Genomic DNA, 22,622 nt, shown 5'->3' on the forward strand with positions numbered 1-22,622 from the left:
ACAGTCCAGGAGGTAGGGCACAGTAACATTTACAGAAAGGAGGGCAAGAGAGAAAGAGGTCCTTAAAGTGGCTCCAATTGGCATTTCAATAAGTGGAACACCAGCATTATGTTAGGTTACCAATCAATCCATCCCCATGGTTACCAATCCATCCAACCATCCATCCCATAACTTCTCCCGAAACCATTATTGAGCTGCTGCCCCAGGGACATGCGTGTTTCAGCCCCCTCGTGTCTCAGCGGTTCAAACAGTAATTGACTTGAAGTGTAGAACACATCAGAGGGGCCAAATTTACCCGAAAATGAACCGTTTAACAAGAAATGAGGGTGACTCTCAAATTAGCAGGGAAATGATTGAGATGTGGCTCAGGGAATTAGGAGAGATCGCCTGCTTCCCAAATGGCACCCTATTCCTTATGTAGTATACTACCTCTTAACTCATACCCCATAGTACACTACCTAGGGAAATAGCTGGTGCCATTTGGGACACGAGGAAAAGGAAAGGAGTAATGTTACATTATTGATCGATTGACTATGACTTTTCAGATCACCCAGTAGTGCTATCTGCAGGGTTAGCTCCAGGTAAATATTTAGCCATTCCTGGACCTGTGACCAAAAACAAGCTACAAATGGACAGAACCAAAACAAATGATCTAATGATTGTGTCTCTTCGCAGGAAAATCTGCAGAGCTGGGAAGATTGTATTCCCCATATAAATAACATTCCATTGGTAGCAAGAATTTTGCATAATAATTTAAACTGAACAATTCTAAGTTTTGAATTAGGCGTCGTTTTGCATATCAGTTCATAAACACTATGCCATGGAATCGGTACGTCAAAAATCTATTCCCAATCTATATTGGACGGCTGTCAATCCTCTGGTCCTCAAATGAAACTGGTATACTTTTTTATTTATCACAATTTTCTTTAACCAATTATGTTCTTTAATGCACGGCCGACAGACAAGTTCCTTACTTTTTTCCCCCTTCCACTTTCCTCTTCCATTTTTGCGGTAATGCTGCAATTATTTGGTTGTAATTTTGGGTAGAGCAGACATTTCCATATGTTTTTGTGGTGATTGTGTGGTGGTGATGGTGTGGTGGTGGTAGTGTGGTGGTGATGGTGTGGTGGAGATGGTGTGGTGGTGGTGGTGGTGTGTTGGTGATGGTGGTGGTGTGGTGGTGATGGTGTGGTGGTGATAGTGTGGTGGTGATGGTGTGGTGGTGATGGTGTGGTGGTGGTGGTGGTGTGGTGGTGGTGGTGTGGTGGTGATGGTGTGGTGGTGGTGGTGGTGGTGATGGTGTGATGGTGTGGTGGTGATGGTGGTGGTGTGGTGGTGATGGTGTGGTGGTGGTGGTGGTGATGGTGTGATGGTGTGGTGGTGGTGATGGTGTGGTGGTGGTGGTGGTGGTGTGGTGGTGATGGTGTGGTGGTGGTGGTGGTGATGGTGTGGTAGTGGTGGTGATGGTGTGGTAGTGGTGGTGATGGTGTGGTGGTGGTGGTGGTGGTGGTGTGGTGGTGATGGTGTGGTGGTGGTGGTGATGGTGTGGTGGTGATGGTGGTGTGGTGGTGGTGGTGTGGTGGTGATGGTGTGGTAGTGGTGGTGTGGTGGTGATGGTGTGATGGTGTGGTGGAGATGGTGGTGTGGTGGTGTGGTGGTGATGGTGTGGTGGTGATGGTGTGGTGGTGGTGGTGATGGTGGTGGTGGTGGTGTGGTGGTGATGGTGTGGTGGTGATGGTGGTGTGGTGGTGATGGTGTGGTGGTGGTGTGGTGGTGTGGTGGTGATGGTGTGGTGGTGGTGATGGTAGGGTGGTGATGGTGTGGTGGTGGTGTGGTGGTGATGGTGTGGTGGTGATGGTGTGGTGGTGGTGATGGTAGGGTGGTGATGGTGTGGTGGTGATGGTGTGGTGGTGGTGGTGGTGTGGTGGTGATGGTGTGGTGGTGATGGTGTGGTGGTGGTGGTGGTGATGGTGTGGTGGTGATGGTGTGGTGGTGATGGTGGTGATGGTGTGGTGGTGATGGTGTGGTGGTGGTGGTGTGGTGGTGGTGGTGATGGTGTGGTGGTGATGGTGGTGATGGTGTGGTGGTGATGGTGTGGTGGTGATGGTGTGGTGGTGGTGGTGATGGTGTGGTGTGGTGGTGATGGTGTGGTGGTGATGGTAGGGTGTGGTGGTACTGGCAGCTTCATTAAATAGTACCCGCAAAACACCAGTCTCAACGTCAACAGTGAAGAGGCAACTCCGGGATGCTGACCTTCTAGGCAGAGTTGCAAAGAAAAAGCCATATCTCAGACTGGCCAATAAAAAGAAAATATTAAGATGGGCAAAAGAACACAGACACTGGACTTTTTCTTTGCAACTCTGCCTAGAAGGTCAGCATCCCGGAGTCGCCTCTTCACTGTTGACGTTGAGACTGGTGTTTTGCGGGTACTATTTAATAAAGCTGCCAGTTGAGGACCTGTGAGGCGCCTGTTTCTCAAACTAGACACTCTAATGTATTTGTCCTCTTGCTCAGTTGTGCACCGGGGCCTCCCACTCCTCTTTCTATTCTGGTTAGAGACAGTTTGCGCTGTTCTGTGAAGGGAGTAGTACACAGCATTGTACGAGATCTTCAGTTTCTTGGCAATTTCTCAGAACAAGAATAGACTGACGAGTTTCAGAAGAAAGTGATTTGTTTCTGGCCATTTTGAGCCTGTAATCGAACCCACAATTGCTGATGCTCCAGATACTCAACTAGTCTCAAGAAGGCCAGTTTTATTGCTTCTTTAATCAGCACAACAGTTTTCAGCTGTGCTAACATAATTGCAAAGGGGTTTTCTAATGATCAATTAGCCTTTTAAAATGATAAACTTGGATTAACAAACACAATGTGCCATTGGAACAAAGGACTGATGGTTGCTAATGATGGGCCTCTGTACGCCTATGTAGATATTCCATTAAAAATCAGCAGTTTCCAGCTACAATAGCCATTTACAACATTAACAATGTCTACACTGTATTTCTGATCAATTTGATGTTATTTTAATGGAAAAAATGTTTGCTTTTCTTTTGAAAAAGTTAAATTTCTAAGTGACCCCAAACTTTTGAACGGTAGTGTACCTACGTACATACCTGCATACATACATACATACATAAATACCTGCATACATACATACATACCTAAATACCTAAATACATGCAAACATAGCTACATACCTATTTGCATTACTACTGAAATAAAAACAATTGAAACACAAAACAAAAACATTTCAGTAACTTATATTGCCGCGTCTTCCAAGCTTTGGAGATAACATGTGAAACCAGGAACACTTATTTTCTGAATAAACATTCTAGTTTTTCAAACAAGGTTATACACTGAGTGTACAAAACATTAGGAACACCTTCTTATATTGAGTTGCACCCCCTTTTGCCCTTAGAACAGCCTCAGTTCGTGGGGCATGGGGACTCTACAAGGTGTAGAAAGCGCCCATGTTGACTCCAATGCTTCCCACAGTTGTGTCAAGTTGGCTGGATGTCCATTGGGTGGTGGACCATTCTTGATACACACGGGAAACTGTTGAGCGTGAAAAACCCAGCAGCGTTGCAGTTCTTGACACAAACCGGTGCGCCTGGCACCTACTACCATACCCCGTTCAAAGGCACTTAAATGTTTTGCCTTGCCCATTCACCCTCTGAATGGCGCACATACACAATCCATGTCTCAAGGCTTATAAATCCTTCTTTAACCTGTCTCCTCCCCTTCTTCTACACTGATTTAAGTGGATTTAACAGGTTACATCAATAAGGGATCACATCTTTCACCTGGATTCACCTGGTCAGTCTATGTCATGGAAAGAGCAGGTGTTCCTAATATTTTGGTCACTCAGTGTATGTATAAAGTCCAGAAAAATGAAATGATACTTGACCTGCTGCTGTGGTTCACACTTAACCTTCCGGCCATCCAGTCCATAGTCCTGTGGTCCTCTCTTCACGCCATCCAGTCCATAGTCCTGTGGTCTTCTCTTCACGCAAGGGGTGTGTGGAGCAGTGGAGGCTCCTCAGAGGAGGAAGGGGAGGACCATCATCCTCAGTGAAATTTCATAAAATTGTGAGTTGGTGACATTATTGGATAGAGATTGAAAAGTGATAGTTCAGCATTTTTGGGATATTATTCAATTCAAATTAGTTTCTTCAAATTACAGGAGACGGAGGAGGTAGATTAGAAATTGTTTTCTTGGTTTTTAAACTTTTTTTTTTGTCCAGTTAGTGCAATTCATTTCAATTTGCCTTGCTAACTTCAGTAGCAGTAGTTAGCTAGCTACCAGCTCCAGGGTGCACCTTTCGCCACCAACGCCACCGCAAATATTTGACTTTTTGTTGAAGAACCCCTTTCATTCTCTGGCGAACACGGAAAAGGTGCAAATTAAAAGCGCGGGTCGACCTCTGCCTGAGATCAGTTTCACTAAGAAGGATGAAAAGGTGGGGGCGTTCAATACCAACTGGTATCAACAGTATAGCTGGTTAACAGGGAGGCGTTCATCAAGCCGCCTGTATTGCCGGCCTTGCCTGCTTTTTGGAAAGTCTGAGTCTTGGGCGAAAGGTGGGTACAGTGACCTGAAGAACATCGATCATTCAGCTAAACGGCTAAACAAAAGCAGGGAGCATATAGATGCCCACATCAGATTCAAGCTTCTGGGAAAAGCTGCATCGATTATGGCGAAGGTCTGCGTATTCAAGCTGCGCAACACAACGAGGAGGAAGAAGAAACAGGGATGTTCTCAGTTTATCAACACCACTTTGCTTTTAGAGGACAAGACGAGAGGGAAAGTTCCTCTAACAAGTGCAACTACAAGGAGCTTGCAGCGGTAATTGCACGTTACGATGCTTTACTAGCTGAACATATGGAACTTTTACTGTCTTTTCTGGGATGTCGAAATCAATGCAGAATGATTTGATAGCTTCCATCGCATCATCCGGTATTTATTTAGCAAAGATGATAGCACATAATCACTCAACGGACAGACACAAACAAAAACTCATGCCGTAAATGTTACACCAGCCCAGGCTACACCTGGGAGATCTGACGAGAGCTGTATGGGAGGAAAACGAGACCATTGTTCAGTCTGATCAACTGGAGGCTACTGATAAGAGCAGCTGCCATGTGCGCTGTCCATCTGGTCAGGGTAAACTAATTGGTAACATTATGTATTTATACTCCATTTGTGTGTCAGGAGAAAATGTGAATGTGATCAAATTTGGTTTATATTCAACATTGGGCTGGCTAGGCTGCCTATACGTTTTCAATCCAAAATTATTAACTGGAATTAATCAATCAACATAATAGTGATGACAGATGTAAGTTAATGTTTTATAAGGCCTGCAGTTGCATAGGTCTGCGTGATGTAATGTTTTATAAGGCCTGCAGTTGCATAGGTCTGCGTGATGTAATGTTTTATAAAGGCCTGCAGTTGCAGAGGCCTGCGTGATGTAATGTTTTATAAGGTCTACAGTTGCATAGGTCTGCGTGATGTAATGTTTTATAAAGGCCTGCAGTTGCAGAGGCCTGCGTGATGTAATGTTTTATAAGGTCTACAGTTGCATAGGTCTGCGTGATGTAATGTTTTATAAGGCCTGCAGTTGCAGAGGCCTGCGTGATGTAAACACGCATAAAGATCAGCCCTGTGAGTTCTATTGTCTATCAGTTGTTGTCTCTGTGTCTGGGTAGAGAAAATCCCCCTCCTAATCTAGTCTAAATATCATTCATATGAACAAGTATAAGGTTGCTGCAGTTCGACAGGGTTTTCATCCACCCCCCCACCCCCCAGGGATGTTTTTTAAAACCATGTGACCTGATTAGGAAAAACTGGTCCCATCATAGCTCTTATAAAACCTTTTTACAACTGATTAATCACTGTCATACCTTATAGGCTCCAGAGCTTTCCTGGTTAGGTTAACAGATAAGGAAAAACTCCGGGCCCCAGGGGGTAAAAATTGTCCCCCCGCTGTGGGACCTCTGGTGCCACCAGTCTGCAGTCGTCAGTTATCATCAGGTATATGGATGATCGGGGCTTTATTCAGGAACGTTTCTTGGGCTACTTTGATGTGTCCAGTGGGCGAGATGCGCAGTCTGTGTTTGACTTTATGAAGAAACTCGTTGTTCAAACCTACGATGGCGCAGCTGTAATGGAATATATCTGCTATGTGTATTTCCAGCTAAGTCCCCTCCTATTCCCTGATTTAAGAGGTGATGACCACTCCAACTCCACTACCAGTGTCAACTCTGTCCTGACATGAACTGAAGCCACGTCTCACGTGCCCGCTCATCCACTGGCACATTGAATGTTTCCTCTCCAAGCACTGTGAGTACCCCTATCCATTTTCTCTCGTTACTGTATGCAGAGTCAATCACATACACATACACAAACACAATCACATTATTACACATGAATGATTTTACTCCTTGTTTGGACTATCTCCTTCTCAGCTCTTTAGTCTAACTGTGTAGTGTGTTGCGTTATTATTTGTTGTCTTCCCAGTAAAATCCTGTCCTGCACTGAAGTCAAGCCTCTGAACACCTCAACTCATGCCTCGTACCCTCATTCAATCACTGCTGTGATCCCTTCCCAACCCTGTGTAAGTAGCCCTCTCATTCCCATTCCCCATAATATTGTACTATAAATGTATTTATTAAATGCTTTAGGTTAAAATAATTACTCTTTGATGATTTTTGAAACACACTTTGTCGTCTCCGTGTGTTCCGAGCCTATACCATGGGTCTCCCATCCTCCTAAATGTTTCAAGTCACCAGCCTCCACTGGTGTGGAGTGGGTTGGGGCCGACTCCAGGGGTGTGTGGAGTGGGTCTAAGGCAATGCATCACAGTGCTAGAGGCGTCACTACAGACCTGGGTTCGATCCCGGGCTGTATCACAACTGGCTGTGATCGGGAGTCCCATAGGGCGGTGCACAATTGGCCCAGCGTCGTCTGGGTTAGGGAAGGGTTTGGCCGGGGGGCTTTACTTGGCTCATCACGCTCTAGCGACTCCTTGTGGCGGGCCGGGCGCCTGCAGGCTGACTTCGGTTGTCAGTTGAACGGTGTTTCCTCCGACACGTTGGTGCGGCTGGGTGTTAAGAAGCGTGGTAGTTCATGTTTTGGCGGACGCATGACTTGACCTTCGCCTCCTGAGCCTGTTGGGGAGTTGCAGCGATGAGACAAGGCTGAAAAGGGGGTAAAAAAATAAAAAAGCTTTGTGACTCAGAGTTGGTGTTGTTTCAGTGCCAGCAGGCTTTTTGTTTCAGCTCTTACAGGGAGGGGGAAAATATGTCCTCTGGTCACTCAATGTATTAGTAGTCATAATGATGGGTAGCCATTTTGCCTCACAATTAATAGAGTTTCCCCTGAGACACAGGGCCTGTAGACTATAGAAGAGATTCCTTCAGGAAGAAGAGCTGGGCAGAGGTTATTCCCCAATCCTCTGTGTGTGTGTGTGTGTGTGTGTGTGTGTGTGTGTGTGTGTGTGTGTGTGTGTGTGTGTGTGTGTGTGTGTGTGTGTGTGTGTGTGTGTGTGTGTGTGTGTGTGTGTGTGTGTGTGTGTGTGTGTGTGTGTGTGTGTGTGTGTGCGTGCGTGCGTGTGTGTGCGCGTGTGTGTGCGTGCGCAAATGCATGTCTGAGTGTGTGTGAGCCCACTGCCCGGAGCTTGTCTCCTCATTTCAGAGTGCTGTCACTTCCTCTTCCTGGCATCTATTAACATAAGCCATTATCATGTTAATCTGTATTGTATTAATACAGCAGGGTTCCCCACCTGGCACCCCGCGGGTGGTTTTATTTGGCTCCCCAAGTTTTCTGAGCTAAAAACATAAAATAATATATATATATAAAGTACAAGTCAAAAGTTTGGACACACCTACTCATTCCAGGGTTTTTCTTTATTTTTACTATTTTCTTCATTCTATAATAATAGTGAAGACATCAACACTATGAAATAACACATGGAATCATGTAGTAACCAAAAAAATCAAAATATATTTTATATTTGAGATTCTTCAAAGTAGCCACCCTTTGCCTTGATGACAGCTTTGCACACTCTTGGCGTTCTCTCAACCAGCTTCACCAAGAATGCTTTTTCAACAGTCTTGAAGGAGTTCCCACATATGCTGAGCACTTGTTGGCTGATTTTCCTTCACTCTGCGGTCCAACTCATCCCATACCATCTAAATTGGGTTGAGATCGGGTGATTGTGGTGTCACGGATTCAGCCGAGGCTGCTCCTCCTCCTTGCTCGCGCAGGCTTCTGCGTTCGTCGTCACCGGAGTACTAGCTGCTACCGATCCATGTTTCTGTGTTAGACTTGTTATGTCTTGATTACACCTGTTTCCCATTATGTTGTATCGTCTTCCCTATTTAACCCTCTGTCGTACACTGTGTGTTGTGTGTGATTGTATTCGTTATCGGCTGTCGTTAGTGTGCGGGTTATTTCCTCCCTGTGTGGAGATTGTGTTATGCTCAGTTTACTTTCTAGTAAAGTACGTTTCGGATAAGCTCTGTGTCCTGCGTTTGACTTCGCCCACCGCAATTCACTGACGCCCTTGACATGTGGAGGCCAGGTCAAAGCTGTCATCAAGGCAAAGGGTGGCTACTTTTAAGAGTCTCAAATATAAAATATATTTAGATTTGTTTAACACTTTTTTGGTTACTAAAAATAAAATAAAATGTGGTGAGTAGTTGACTCAAAGAGACAGAAAGACAATAGTTGAACAGTTTTGAACAAATTAATTTCTTCAAAAATGAAGGAGAAGCAAGAGAGATAAAGAGAGAGAGATTGTAATTTTTTTAAAACTTTAAATTAGCTAGCAAATGCAGCTAGCTAGTTTAGCCTACTCAAACACCCTGCTCAAACAGAGAGGGACGCTATGTTAGCTAGCTGGCTATGGCTATCCAACACTGGAACTCTTCCAAGTCAAGGTAAGCTTTTGGTTTTACTAATTTATTGGCACCTGCTAAACTGCTTACTGACTATCCACTGTAACGTTACTGCATGATTGTAGCGGGTTTACTAACACGTTAGTTCTATTAGCTATGTTGACTCTGACGTCACTTTAGCTAATATGGTGACAACAATGTAGGCTGTGTGCTTATGATATGGTTTGGCTTGGGAAGGTGCATTGAAGTCCACAAACCAGTTACCGTGACAACAGTGTTTTATTGTTGTGCACTATCTTCTAACAATAGCATGGTATTTTTCCACTGTAATAGCTACTGTAAATTGGACAGTGCAGTTAGATGAACAAGAATGTAAGGTTTCTGCCCATATAAGACATGTCTATGTCCTGGAAAGTTGGCGTTGTTTACAATGCAGACAGGCCTTTGTTTACAGTCTGTATCCTACAGGACACTGTTTAAAGAGAACCAGTTACACTCTCTGTCTCTCTCTCCTCTCCCACTATCTAGGTCAGGACGTACCCTAAACTAAACTTCCTCCTCCTGAGAAACAACCAACCTGTCTGTATTGTTATGTATGGACAGGTAATATATCAAGTCATGGTTGCCATAGTAATTAGACGTTAGAGAAAGGAGAAGAAGAAGCACTCTTGGAGGACCACACAGTTACAGTTACATTAAATACAATTAAAATATTACTCTTTACCTCTTAAATATTAGGCTGGATCTGAAATCCCAATATGTTTGGGCTATTTGAGTGAGTTTAATTATCAGCCGTGGCAGGGAGGAGGAGGGCAGGGAGGAGGAGGAGGAGGAGGAGGAGGGCAGGGAGAAGGAGGAGGAGGAAGAGGAGGAGGAGGAGGGGGGCAGGGAGAAGGATGGCAGGGAGGAGGAGGGCAGGGAGAAGGAGGAGGAGGGCAGGGAGGAGGAGGAGGAGGAAGAGGAGGAGGAGGAGGGGGCAGGGAGAAGGAGGGCAGGGGAGGAGGAGGGCAGGGAGGAGGAGGAGGAGGGGCAGGGAGGAGGAGGGCAGGGAGGAGGAGGAGGAGGAGGGGGCAGGGAGGAGGAGGGGGAGGGAGGAGGAGGAGCAGGGCAGGGAGGAGGAGGAGGAGGAGGAGGAGGAGGAGGAGGGAGGAGGGCAGGGAGGAGGAGGAGGAGGAGGGCAGGGACGAGGAGGAGGAGGAGGAGGAGGAGGAGGCAGGGAGGAGGAGGGCAGGGAGGAGGAGGAGGGCAGGGAGGAGGAGGAGGAGGAGGGGAGGAGGGGAGGGAGGAGGAGGAGCAGGGCAGGGAGGGGAGGAGGAGGAGGGCAGGGGAGGAGGAGGAGGAGGAGGAGGGAGGAGGGCAGGGAGGAGGAGGGCAGGGAGGGAGTAGAAAGAGGGCAGGGGAGGAGAAGGAGGGGAGGGGAGGGGCAGGGAGGAGGAGGAGGAAGAGGGCAGGGAGGAGGAGGGCAGGGAGGAGAGTAGGAGGGGAGGGGGAGGGCAGGGAGGAGGAGGAGGAAGAGGGCAGGGAGGAGGAGGAGGAGGAGAGAGGAGGAGGAGGAGGGGGCAGGGAGAAGGAGGGCAGGGAGGAGGGAGGGCAGGGAGGAGGAGGAGGAGGGCAGGGAGGAGGAGGGGCAGGGAGGAGGAGGAGGAGGAGGGCAGGGGAGGAGGAGGGGGAGGAGGAGGAGGAGCAGGGCAGGGAGGAGGAGGAGGAGGAGGAGGAGGAGGAGGAGGGAGGGCAGGGAGGAGGAGGAGGAGGAGGGCAGGGACGAGGAGGAGGAGGAGGAGGAGGAGGAGGAGGGCAGGGAGGAGGAGGGCAGGGAGGAGGAGGAGGCAGGGAGGAGGAGGAGGGCAGGGGAGGAGGAGGAGGAGGAGGAGGGGAGGGAGGAGGGGGAGGGAGGAGGAGCAGGGCAGGGAGGAGGAGGAGGAGGGCAGGGGAGGAGGAGGAGGAGGAGGAGGAGGAGGAGGGCAGGGAGGAGGAGGGCAGGGAGGAGTAGAAAGAGGGCAGGGGAGGGAGGAGGGGAGGGGAGGGCAGGGGAGGAGGAGGAGGAAGAGGCAGGGGAGGAGGGCAGGGAGGAGTAGGAGGGGGGGGGGGAGGGCAGGGAGGGAGGAGAGGAGAAGAGGGCAGGGAGGGAGGAGGAGGAGGAGGGCAGGGAGGAGGAGGAGGAGGAGGGAGCGGAGGAGGAGGGCAGGGAGGAGGAGGAGGAGGAGGAGGGGAGGGAGGAGGAGGAGGTGGAGGATAGGAGGAGGAGGAGGGGGAGGAGGGGGAGGGCAGGGAGGAGGAGGGGGAGGGAGGAGGAGGGGGAGGGTAAATGAATGGAATATGTTGCAGAATGTAATGGTTTGCCGTTATATAATGGGTTGAACTTTGACCCTGATCATTAGTCAGAGCAGAGGGTATAACTATTATTAGCCTTGCATGTATAATTCATCACAGTTGTCTCTCTCTCGCTCTTTCTCTGTCCCTCCCTCCCTCCCTCCCTCCCCACTCTCTCTCTCTCTCTCTCTCTCTCTCTCTCTCTCTGTCCCTCCCTCCCTCCCCACTCTCGCTCTCTGTCTCTGTCTCTCTCTCTCTCTTTCCCTTCTCTCTCTCTCTCTGTCTCTCTCTGTCTCTGTCTCTCTCTCTCTCTTTTCCCTTCTCTCTCTCTCTCTCTCTCTCTCTCTCTGTCTCTCCCTCTCTCTCCCTCACTCTCTCTCTGTCTTTTCATCTCTCTCTCTCTCTCTCTCTCTCTCTCTCTCTCTCTCTCTGTCTCTGTCTCTGTCTCTGCTCTCTCGCGTCTCTCTCTCTCTCTCTCTCTCTCTCTCTCTCTCTCTCTCTCTCTCTCTCTCTCTCTGTCTGTCTCTATCTATCTCTGTCTCTCTCTCTCTCTCTCTCTCTGTCTTTTCATCTCTCTCTCCCTCTCCCCCTCTCCCCCTCTCTCACACACCAAATCTCTCTTGTGCCTTATCTGGGTCAGAATAACAATCTCACATGAACTCACTTAGAGGGAATATAATGGCAGGTGGATGTACACCATAAGGCAGGGCTCCTCAACTGGCGGGCTGCAGGGGATCTGACTTGGCCCCCCAAGTTTAAAAGACTGTAAAAACACCAGCAAATCAGCTCCAAGGATTTTCATTTTAGAAATCTGTTCCAAAGTATCCTTGCATAATAGAGAGGTACAGTGCCTTGCAAAAGTATTCATCTCCCTTGGCGTTTTTCCTATTTTGTTGCATTATAACCTGTAATTTAAATTGATTTTTATTTGGATTTCATGTTATGGATATACACAAAAAATATTAATATTTTTTGTGAATATTAATAATATTTCAAAAAATTCTAAAAAATAAATAACGGAAAAGTGGTGCGTGCATATGTATTCACCCCCTTTGCTATGAAGCCCCTAAATAAGATATGGTGCAACCAATTACCTTCAGAAGTCACATAATTAGTTAAATAAAGTCCACCTGTGCGGAATCTAAGTGTCACATGATCTCAGTATATATATACACCTGTTCTGAAAGGCCCCAGAGTCTGCAACACCACTAAGCAAGGGGCACCACCAAGCAAGCGGCACCATGAAGACCAAGGAGCTCTCCAAACAGGTCAGGGACAAAGTTGTGGAGAAGTACAGATCAGGGTTGGGTTATAAAAAAATATCAGAAACTTTGAACATCCCACAGAGCACCATTAAATCCATTATTAAAAAATTGAAAGAATATGGCACCACAACAAACGTTATATCTGGCGCAAAACCAACACCTCTCATCACCCCGAGAACACCATCCCCACAGTGAAGCATGGTGGTGACAGCATCATGCTGTGGGGATGTTTTTCATCGGCAGGGACTGGGAAACTGGTCAGAATTGAAGGAATGATGGATGGCGCTAAATACTGGGAAATTCTTGAGGGAAACCTGTTTCAGTCTTCCAAAGATTTGAGACTGGGATGGAGGTTCACCTTCCAGCAGGACAATGGCCCTAAGCATACTGCTAAAGCAACACTCAAGTGGTTTAAGGGAAACATTTAAATGTCTTGGAATGGCCTAGTCAAAGCCCAGACCTCAATCCAATTGAGAATCTGTGGTATAACTTAAAGATTGCTGTACACCAGCGGAACCCATCCAACTTGAAGGAGCTGGAGCAGTTTTGCCTTGAAGAATGGGCAAAAAATCCCAGTGGCTAGATGTGCCAAGCTTATAGAGACATACCCCAAGAGACTTGCAGCTGTAATTGCTGCAAAGGGTGGCTCTACAAAGTATTGACTTTGGGGGGGGGGGGGGGGGAATAGTTATGTACGCTCAAGTTTTCTGTTTTTTTGTCTTACTTCTTGTTTGTTTCACAATAAAAAATATTTGGCATCTTCAAAGTGGTAGGCATGTTGTGTAAATCAAATGATACACACCCCCAAAAAATCTTAATTTTAATTCCAGGTTGTAAGTCAACAAAATAGGAAAAATGCCAAGGGGGTGTATACAGTATGTGATTGTATACAAATGTAAGCAAGGTTCGAAATTATTATGTTTTAGTCAAATATTATATCAGTTTGGGATTCTTCTTCTTCTTCTTCTTCTTCTTGAGGTCAATTTGTAGTTTACAAATTATTGTAGTTCTATTCCGGCCTCCTGACCATCCGCTCAAGAAAAAATCAGCCCGCGGCTGAATCTAGTTGATGATCTCTGAATCTAGTTGATGATCCCTGAATCTAGTTGATGATCCCTGAATCTAGTTGATTATCTCTGCCTTAACTCAGTCACAGCCTCACGTCCTGTTCACAGCCTCAGTCCCAGCTCACGTCCTGTTCACAGCCTCAGTCCCAGCTCACGTCCTACCTTTCAGAGCTGGCATCAGAGCACCACGGTTCCCACTAGATGGCCAAGCAGCAAAGCCAAAATTGGCTAAATCGTAAACAATTAGGGTTAGGCATGAGGTTAGTGGTGTGTTTAGGGTTGAGGTTAGGTTAGGGTTAGGGTTAGGGTTAAGGTTAGTGGTATGTTTAAGGTTGAGGTTAGGGTTAGGGTTAGGGTTAAGGTTAGGTCAGAACATAACCAGGTCAGACCATACCCAGGTCAGACCATAACCAGGTCAGAACAGAACCAGGTCAGAACAGAACCAGGTCAGACCATACCCAGGTCAGAACATAACCAGGTCAGAACATACCCAGGTCAGAACATACCCAGGTCAGAACATACCCAGGTCAGAACATAACCAGGCCAGGTCAGAACATAACCAGGTCAGACCATAACCAGGTCAGACCATAACCAGGTCAGAACATACCCAGGCCAGAATATAACCAGGCCAGGTCAGAACATACCCAGGTCAGAACATACCCAGGTCAGAACATAACCAGGTCAGAACATATCCAGGTCAGAACATACCCAGGTCAGAACATAACCAGGTCAGAACATACCCAGGTCAGAACATACCCAGGTCAGAACATAACCAGGCCAGGTCAGAACATAACCAGGTCAGACCATAACCAGGTCAGACCATAACCAGGTCAGAACATACCCAGGCCAGAATATAACCAGGCCAGGTCAGAACATTCCCAGGTCAGAACATACCCAGGTCAGAACATAACCAGGTCAGAACATATCCAGGTCAGAACATACCCAGGTCAGAACATAACCAGGTCAGAACATTACCAGGTCAGAACATAACCAGGCCAGGTCAGAACATAACCAGGTCAGAACATAACCAGGTCAGGTTAGAACATAACCAGGTCAGAACATAACCAGGTCAGAACATAACCAGGTCAGACCATACCCAGGTCAGAACATAACCAGGTCAGAACATACCCAGGTCAGAACATACCCAGGCCAGAATATAACCAGGCCAGGTCAGAACATCAGCAGGTCAGAACATAACCAGGTCAGAACATAACCAGGTCAGAACATACCCAGGTCAAAACATACCCAGGTCAGAACATAACCAGGCCAGGTCAGAACATAACCAGGTCAGACCATAACCAGGTCAGAACATACCCAGGCCAGAATATAACCAGGCCAGGTCAGAACATACCCAGGTCAGAACATACCCAGGTCAGAACATACCCAGGTCATAACATAACCAGGTCAGAACATACCCAGGTCAGAACATAACCAGGTCAGAACATAACCAGGTCAGAACATAACCAGGCCAGGTCAGAACATAACCAGGTCAGAACATAACCAGGTCAGGTCAGAACATAACCAGGTCAGAACATAACCAGGTCAGAACATACCCAGGTCAGAACATAACCAGGTCAGAACATAACCAGGCCAGGACAGACCATAACCAGGTCAGACCATAACCAGGTCAGAACATAACCAGGTCAGAACATGACCAGGTCAGAACATACCCAGGTCAGAACATAACCAGGTCAGAACATACCCAGGTCAGACCATACCCAGGTCAGAACATAACCAGGTCAGAACATAACCAGGAAAGGTCAGAACATAACCAGGTCAGAACATAACCAGGAAAGGTCAGAACATACCTAGGCCAGGTCAGACCATAACCAGGTCAGAACATACCCAGGTCAGAACATACCCAGGTCAGACCATAACCAGGTCAGAACATACCCAGGTCAGAACATAACCAGGCCAGGTCAGAACACTGTGGTTTGACTCGGCTCGGTTCAGCTCAGTAGTGTGAAATGCCCTATAGAGAATACAGAGTGACTTCTCATTAGGCAACAGTCATACCTCGTTGTAGACCGACAGTCCATGGCCCCTCCCATCTAAACACCACACCCCTCCCACTGCGTACATATTAATCAACCAAAGCCATTCTATCTGTATGGAAATACAGGATCCTCCACAGCAGGAATCCCACAAATCGCTGTCATCTACAAATAGTTATTATCTCCTTGGCCTTGTTCCTCTCAACACACACACATGTAGGCACGCACACAAACACACACACACAAGCACATTGCATCTCTATGGTAATGCCCTACCATACCGCCCCGAGCAACACAACATTGATAGACGGTCTGTTGCCATTACTAGGCTATAATTCCCATTCTCACTCTATAGTTCTCAAAGGACCTCTCATTCTAGAATCTGGATAGTGACAAGGAACTCTTATTCTAGAATATGGATACTGAAAAGGATCTCTCATTCTAGAATCTGGATACATACTTCCTATTCTAGAATCTGGATACTGACAAGGACCTCTCATTATAGAATCTGGATACTGACAACGACCTCACATTCATCTGGATACTGACAACGACCTCACATTCTAAAACTGGATCATCTAGAACTGGACATCTAATTCTAGAAAACTGGATACTGACAAGGACCTCTCATTGTAGATTCGGGATATTGACAAAGACCTCTCATTACAGAATTGGGATACTGACAACGACCTCACATTATAGAATCTGGAAACTGACAAGGACCTCTCATTATAGAATTGGAATGTCGGGATACTGACAAGGACCTATCATTCTAACATTTTAACGTATTGATTCTGAAAATGACTTTTTATTCTAGAATCTGTATACTGACAAAGGACCTTTCATTGTAGAATTGGAACTTCTGGATACTAATACAATCCTCTCTTTGTAGAATTTGAACTTCTGGATACTGACAAGGACCTCTCATTCTAGAATCTGGATACTGACAAGAACCTCTCATTCTAGAATCAGGATACTGACAAGGACCTCTCATTATAGAATTAGAGCGTCTGGACACTGACAACTGACCTCTCATTCTAGAATTGGAACGTCTGGACACTGACAACTGACCTCTCATTCTAGAATCTGGATACTGACAACGACCTCACATTCTAGAACTGGAACATCTTGATACTGACAAGGACCTCTCATTCTAGAAAACTGGATACTGACAAGGACCTCTCATTCTAGAAAACTGGATACTGACATGGACCTCTCATTCTAGAATCTGGATACTGACAAGGACCTCTAATTCTAGAATCTGGATACTGACAAGGACCTCTCATTCTAGAATCTGGATACTGACAAGGACCTCTAATTCTAGAATCTGGATACTGACAAGGACCTCTCATTCTAGAATCTGGATACTGACAAGGACCTCTCATTATAGAACTGGAACATCTTGATACTGACAAGGACCTCTCATTCTAGAAAACTGGATACTGACAAGGACCTCTCATTCTAGAATCTGGATACTGACAAGGACCTCTAATTCTAGAATCTGGATACTGACAAGGACCTCTAATTCTAGAATCTGGATACTGACAAGGACCTCTCATTCTAGAATCTGGATACTGACAAGGACCTCTCATTCTAGAATCTGGATACTGACCAAGGACCTCACATTCTACAACTGGAACATATTGATATTGACAAGGACCTTTCATTCTAGAATTGGAACGTCTGGATTCAGATGAGGACTACTCATTCTAGAAAACTGGATACTGACAAGTACCTCTTACAAAATAATCTGGGTACTGACATGGACCTCTCATCATAGAATCTGGATACTGACAAGGACCTCTCATTCTAGAATTGGAACGTCTGGATATTGACAACTGACCTCTCATTCTAGAATCTGGATACTGACAACAACATCTCATTCTAGAATTGAATGTCTGGATACTGACCAGGACCTCTCATTCTAACATTTTTACGTCTTGATTCTGACAAGGACTTTTCATTCTAGAATCTGTATACTGACCAAGGACCTTTAAATGTAGAATTGGAACTTCTGGATACTAACAAAGTCATCTCTTTCTAGAATTTGAACATCTGGATACTGACAAAGGAACTCTCATTCGATAATTTTTACATCTGTATTCTGACAAGGACCTCTCATTCTAACATTTTAACATCTTGATTCTGACAAGGACTTTTCATTTTAGAATCTGTATACTGACCAATCACCTTTCATTGTAGAATTGGAACTTCTGGACACTAACAAAGTCATCCCTTTCTAGAATTTGAACTTCTGGATACTGACAAGGACCTCTTATTCTAGAATCTGGATACTGACAAGGACCTCTCATTCTAGAATCTGGATACTGACAAGGACCTCTCATTCTAGAATTGGAACGTCTGGATACTGACAACTGACCTCTCATTCTAGAATCTGGATACTGACAACAACATCTCATTCTAGAATTGAATGTCTGGATACTGACCAGGACCTCTCATTCTAACATTTTTACATCTTGATTCTGACAAGGACTTTTCATTCTAGAATCTGGATACTGACAAGGACCTCTCATTCTAGAATTGGAATGTCTGGATACTGACAAGGATCTCACATTCTAGAAAACTGGATACTGACATTGACCTCTCATTCTAGAATCTGGATACTGACAAGGACCTCTCATTCTAGAATCTGGATACTGACCAAATACCTCTCATTCTAGAATTGGAACTTCTGGATATTGACAAGGACCTTTCATTATTGAATTGGAACATCTGGATTCTGACAAGGACTACTCAATCTGGGAAACTGGATACTGACAAGTACCTCTCATTCTAGAACATAGATACTGACAAGGAGCTTTCATTCTACAATTGGAACTTTGGGATATTGACAAGGACCTCTCATTCTACAATTGGAACGTCTGGATTCTGACAAGGACTACTCAATCTGGGAAACTGGATACTGACAAGTACCTCTCATTGTATGATTGCAACGTCTGAATACTGACAAGGAACTCTCATTCTAGAATTGGAATATTGACAAGAACCTCTTACAAAATAATCTGGGTACTGACAAGGACCTCTCATTATATAATTGACGGGCCGCCCCCAGGTGGTAAGGGTAGGTAACAACACATCTGCCACGCTGATCCTCAACACGGGGGCCCCTCAGGGGTGCGTGCTCAGTCCCCCCCCTTTACTTCCTGTTCACCCATGACTGCATAGCCAAGCACGACTCCAACACCATCATTAAGTTTGCCGACGACACAACAATGGTAGGCCTGATCACCGACAACAATGAGACAGCCTATAGGGAGGAGGTCAGATACTTGGCCGTGTGGTGCCAGGATAACAACCTCTCCCTCAACGTGACCAAGACAAAGGAGATGATTGTGGATTCTCATCGACAGGGCTGTAGTGGAGCAGGTTGAGAGCTTCAAGTTCCTTGGTGTCCACATCACCAACAAACTATCATGGTCCAAACACACCAAGACAGTCGTGAAGAGGGCACGACAACGCCTATTCCCCCTCAAGAGACTGAAAAGATTTGGCATGGGTCCTCAGATGCTCCAAAAGTTCTACAGCTGCACCATCGAGATTATCCTGACTGGTTGCATCACCGCCTGGTATTGCAACTGCTCTGCCTCGGACCGCAAGGCACTACAGAGGGTAGTGCGTACGGCCCAGTACATCACTGAGCCAAGCTTCCTGCCATCCAGGGACCTATAGCCTCGCTACTGTTATTTTACTGCTGCTCTTTAATTATGTTATTTTTCTGTTTTTCTTCTTTTTTTATTTTTACTTATCTATTTTTTTTACATAACACTTATTTTTCTTCAAACTGCATTGTTGGTTAAGGGCTTGTAAGTACGCATTTCACTGTAAGGTCTACACCTGTTGTATTCGTCGCATGTGGCAAATAACATTTTATTTTATTTTATGTAATCACAATATTCTCTTAGTGATGTTTTTCTAGGTCGCACAGCTAGATATCTACGAGCAATTTAGAGCAGACCGAAATGGCTTTTGTCAATTTGAGCTAGCTAGCTAGCAAACGTTAGCCAGCTATCTAGCTAGGTTAGCTAAGGAAACATGCAGTAATCCAACGTTGGCTAGCAATAAATATGATTATAAACAAGGCAAGGTACCTAGCCAGCAGCTGCTGAAAATATTCTTCCACTTCACAGCCTCTTCAAGATATTTACTAAAATAGTCTGAGCTTCATGTGTCTCACCCGACAGCATGAGGTTGGCGCCTGAAACGGATCATTTGAATCTATAGTATGCATAAGCTATTACTATAAAGAAATACAGTATGTTAGAGTAATTTTTACAGGAGACTTCCAAATTACAGTTAAAAACAGCATTTTTCAGCATTGTACCCATAATGCTGTGCAATCTACAGCATAAATGCTGTCAAACACATGTATGGTATTATACTGTGCATCCTACTGTGTTTTACCATTGATATTACAGAAAAGTCTTACAGTGTAGGCTGTCTCGTCATTGTTAGTAATCAGGCCTACCACTTTCATGTCATCAGCAAACTTGATAATTGAGTTGGAGGCGTGCGTGGCCACGGAGTCATGGGTGAACAGGGAGTCCAGGAGGGGGCTGAGCACAAACCCTTGTGGGGCCCCTGTGTTGAGGATCAGCGTAGTGGAGATGTTGTTGCCTACCTTCACCACCTGGGGTCGGCCCGTCAGGAAGTCCATGGACCCAGTTGCACAGGTAGGACTTCAGACCCAAGGCCCAGATAATCTAAAATGGTGCCGACAGAGAGGGCTGCCTTGCTTCTAAATCTTAGGAAACATTGCAGTATATATATATTTTTTATGTATTATTTCTTACGTTATTAGCCCAGAAAATTGTTTGTGTTATTACATACAGCCGGGAATAACTATTGGATATCAGAGCGGCGGTAACTCGCCAGCACTACCAGCATTACGACCAAGAATACGACTTTCCCGAAGCGGATCCTTTGTTTGCACCCCCCAGGGCAATTGAACTGATTCCAGCGGCCGACCCAAAACAGAGGAGAGGTACTAGGAGCGGTCTTCCAGTCCGACTTAGGAGGCGTGGACACCACCCACCGCTTCCGAGTATATTACTCGCTAATGTTCAGTCTCTGGATAATAAAGTTGAGGAGCTCAGGGCGAGGGTTGCTTTCCAGAGAGACATCAGGGACTGTAACATCCTCTGTTTCACGGAAACATGGCTCTCTCGGGATATAGTGTCCGAGTCGGTCCAGCCAGATGGGTTCTCAGTTCATCGCGCAGACAGGAATAAATATCTCTCCGGGAAGCAGAAGGGTGTGGGGTATGATTTATGATTAACGACTCATGGTGTAATTGTGATAACATACAGGAACTCAAGTCCTTTTGATCACCCGACCTAGAATACCTCACAACCAAATGCCGACCGTATTATCTCCCAAGATAATTTTCTTCGGTTATAGTCACGGCCGTATATAACCCCCCTCAAGCCGATACCACGACGGCCCTCAAAGATCTTCACTGGACTTTATGCAAACTGGAAACCACATATCCTGAGGATGCATTTATTGTAGCTTGGGATTTCAACAAAGCAAATTTGAGGAAAAGGCAGCCGAAGTTCTATCAACACATCGACTTTAGTACTCCTGCTGCTAAAACACTCGAACACTGCTATTCCAACTTCCAGGATGCATACAAGGTCCTCCCCCACCCTCCTTTTGGCAACTCTGACCACGACTCCATTTTGCTCCTCCCTTCCTATAGGCAGAAACTCAAACAGGAAGTACCCATGCTAAGGACTATTCAACGCTGGTCTGACCAATCGGAATCCATGCTTCAAGATCGTTTTGATGACACGGACTGGGATATGTTCCGGGTAGCTTCAGAGAATAATATTGACGTATAGACTGATACGGTGACTGAGTTTATCAGGAAGTGTATAGGAGATGTTGTACCCACTGTGACTATTAAAACCTACCCTAACCAGAAACCGTGGATAGATGGCAGCATTCGCACAAAACTGAAAGCGCGAACCACCGCATTTAACCATGGCAAGGTGACTGGGAATATGGCAGAATACAAACAGAGTAGTTATTCCCTCCGCAAGGCAATGAAACTGGCAAAACATCAGTATAGAGACAAAGTGGAGTCGCAATTCAACGGCTCAGACACGAGACGTATGTGGCAGGGTCTACAGACAATCACGGACTACAAAAGGAAAACCTGCCACGTTGCCGACACCAAAGTCTTGCTTCCGGACAATCTAAACATAATAATAGGATAATACAGTGCCACCGACGCAGCCCGCTACCTAGGACTGTGGGCTCTCCTTCTCCCTGGCCAACGTGAGTAAGACATTTAAGTGCGTTATATCTCACAAGGCTGCCGGCCCAGACGGCATCCCTAGCTGCGTCCTCAGAGCATGCGCAGACCAGCTGGCTGGTGTGTTTACGGACATATTCAATCTCTCCCTATCCGAGTCTGCTGTCCCCACATGCTTCAAGATGGCCACCATTGTCCATTGTCCCTGTACACAAGAAAGCAAAGGTAACTGAACTAAATGACTATCGCGCCGTAGCACTCACCTCTGTCATCATGAAGTGCTTTGAGAGACTAGTCAAGGATCATATCACCTCTACCTTACCTGACACCCTAGACCCACTTCAATTTGCTTACCGTCCCAATAGATCCACAGACGATGCAATCGCCATCACACTGCACACTGCCCTATCCCATCTGGACAAGAGGAATACCTATGTAAGAATGCTGTTCATTGACTATAGCTCAGCATTCAACACCATAGTACCCTCCAAGCTCATCATTAAGCTCGAGGCCCTGGGTCTGAACCCCGCCCTGTGCAACTGCACTCCCTGTTCACCCATGACTGCGTGGCCAAGCACGCCTCCAACTCAATCATCAAGTTTGCAGACGAAACAACAGTAGTAGGCTTGATTACCAACCATGACGTCAACAAAACAAAGGAGATGATCGTGGACTTCAGGAAACAGCAGAAGGAGCACCCCCCTATCCACATCGACGGGACGGCAGTGGAGAAGATGGAAAGCTTCAAGTTCCTTGGCGTACACATCACTGACAAACTGAAATGGTCCACCAACAGACAGTGTGGTGAAGAAGT

Source organism: Coregonus clupeaformis, unplaced genomic scaffold (genome assembly GCF_020615455.1).
Source record: "Coregonus clupeaformis isolate EN_2021a unplaced genomic scaffold, ASM2061545v1 scaf0245, whole genome shotgun sequence".
Lineage (NCBI taxonomy): Eukaryota > Metazoa > Chordata > Actinopteri > Salmoniformes > Salmonidae > Coregonus > Coregonus clupeaformis.